The following is a 2,925-nucleotide window of genomic DNA, read 5'->3' as shown; positions in this document are numbered from 1 at the left end:
GCTATGGTAGTCAAAACAGCCTGGTACTAGTACAATGACAGAGACATTGACCAATGGAGCAGAATCTAGAACCCAGATTTAAATCCATCCACCTACTGTCACTTGACCTTTGACAAAGGCCCAAAATCTATTAAATGGGGAAAAGACAGTCTTTTAAACACATGGTGCTGGCATAACTGGACATCCATCTGTAAAAAAAAAAAAATGAAACAGGGCCCATACCATACACAAAAACTAACCCAAAATGGGTCAAAGACCTAAATATAAAGCCAAAAACTGTAAAGATCATAGAAGAAATAATAGCAGCAACACTAGAGGCTGTAATATACAGCATAAATAGGATATAAATCATAACTAAAAATACACAAATACCAGAAGACAAACTAGATAACTGGAATCTTCTAAAAAGTAAACACACTCATCAAAAGACTCCACCAAAAGAGTAAAAAGAGAGACTACAGAATGGGGAAAAAAAAAAATTGGCTATGACAAATCCAACACAGGTCTAATTTCTAAAATCTATAGGAAAATCCAACACTACAACAAAGAGGCAAATAATCTTATTAAAAAATGGGCAAAGGGTATGAACAGACACTTCACCAAAGAAGACATCAGGGAGCTAACGGGCACATGAGGAAATGCTCGAGATCACTAGTCATCAGAGAAATGAAAAACAAAACTACAATGAGATACCATCTCATGCCAACATTATCAGCATGAATAAACGAGACAGAAAATAACAAAAGTTGAAAAGGCTATGAGGAGCTTGGAACTCTTATGCGCTGTTGGTAGAAATGTAAAATGGTACAACCGCTAAGGAAAATGACACGGTACTTCCTTAAAAAGCCAGAAATAGAAATACCATATGATCCAACAATCACACTTCTAGGGATAGGAATATATCCTAGAGCAATAAGGGCCATCACACGAATAGACATATGTACATACACCCATGTTCATTGCAGCATTATTCGTAATAGCAAAAAGATGGAAACTATCTAAGTTCCCATCAACAGATGAATGGATAAACAAACTATGGTACATACACACAATGGAGTACTATGCAACAATAAAGAACAATGATGAATCTGCAAAACATCTCACAACATGGATGGATATGACGGGCATTATGCTGAATGAAATAAGTCAATCTCAAAAGAACAAATACTGGATGAGACCACTACCATAAAACCCCATGAAAGGTTTACACACAGAAAGAAATAATGTTTGATGGTTAACAGGGAGGGGACCGGTGGGGAAGGTAAAACACTAACTAGACAATAGGTAAGTGGTAAATTTGGTGAGGGATAAGACAGTATATAATATTGGAGAAGTCAGCACAACTTGGTCAAGGCGAGGTCGTGGAAGCTTCATAGACACATCCCTGAGGGACTGAATTACAGGCCTGAGGGCTGTGGACCATGGTCTCAGGGGACAGCTAGCAATTGGCAAAACAGTTTATAAAGAAAACGTTCTACATCCTACTTTGGCAAGTAGCGTCTGGGGTCTTAAAAGCTTTTGAGCAGCTATTTAAGATACTCCACTGGTTCCACACTGCCTGGAGCAAGGGAGAATGAAGAAAACCAACACACAAGGAAAAGATTAGTCCAAGGGACTAATAGGCCGTAACTACCATAGCCTCCACCAGACTGAGTCCAGCACAACTAGATGGTGCCCAGGTACGATCACTGACTATTTTGACAGAGATCGCAATACAGGGTCCTGGACAGAGCTGAAGAAAAATGCAGAACAAAATTCAAACTCAGAAAAAAAGACCAGACTTACCGGTCTGACAGAGACTGGAGAAAACCCGAGAGTATGGCCCCTGCACACCCTTTTAACTCAGTACTGTGAAGTCACTCCTGAGGTTCACCCTTCAGCCAAAGATTAGACAGGCTCATAAAACAAAACAAGACTAAAGGGGCACACCAGCCCAGGGGCAAGGATGAGAAGGCAGGAGGGGACAGGAAAGCTGGTAATAGGGAACCCAAAGTTGAGACGGGGAGAGTGTTAACATGTCATGGGGTTGGCCACCAATGTCACAAAACAATATGTGTATTAATTGTTTAATGAAAAACTAATTTGCTCCGTAAAGCATCATCTTTACAATATAAATGAATAAGATGATAGCATTTTGCCCAGGTAAAAGTTGAGATGCAAATAAAGATGAGGTCATTTCTACTTGGGTTGTTGGTTGGGGGGTGGGAGTGGTAAAGAAGTAGAAACAAACACTGGCCTTTTCCATTTAAAAAAAAATTAAACTTTCACACTAAGGTTGATCATTACAGGTTTCATACACATACACACAAAACACATCATTTACTCTGAAAGAAGGTACAGTTGTAATGTAAGAACTATAAAGTTCAGTATATATTGGTTCTGCTTACTGCTGAATTGTTAACCACGTTTGGACAATTCCAGTACCTCGTACTAGATTTTAACAGCTTTAAAGTCAGCAGAGATAGAGAAAGCATTTAATACAAGTATGATAAAAATGTTAATTGCAATAATGATTGCAGATGAGCCAAAGTGAGGTTCCCTGGATATCCAGGAACGAGACCTTTGGGAAAGGGCTGCTTATGTTAGGGCAGAGGTGGAAGGTGCCCGAAGGGAGTCTGAGAGAAACTCAGATTGTATGTCTTTTGGTTACAGCCTTGCAGAACGGCTGTTCTACTAAAATTGTAACATATACTCTGCAGTGTTTTCTGTACTTCCTCACCTCCATGCATTTTAATCTTCTACTGGGAAATTAAAGTGAAAAGAAAGAGAGGCATTTGGGCTCAAAGAAATTTAAAAAGGAAGCCAACTGAAAGGATCTAAGGATAGGCAAGGTAAGAGCTGATCAAGTAGTTATACTTGTAGGAGAGAAAGCCTCTAATTCCTGAGTCAGGTATAACCTCGTTTCCCATCCTATTTAATTTCTAG

Source organism: Elephas maximus, chromosome 9 (assembly GCF_024166365.1).
Source record: "Elephas maximus indicus isolate mEleMax1 chromosome 9, mEleMax1 primary haplotype, whole genome shotgun sequence".
NCBI lineage: Eukaryota > Metazoa > Chordata > Mammalia > Proboscidea > Elephantidae > Elephas > Elephas maximus.
This window is presented reverse-complemented; position numbering follows the sequence as displayed.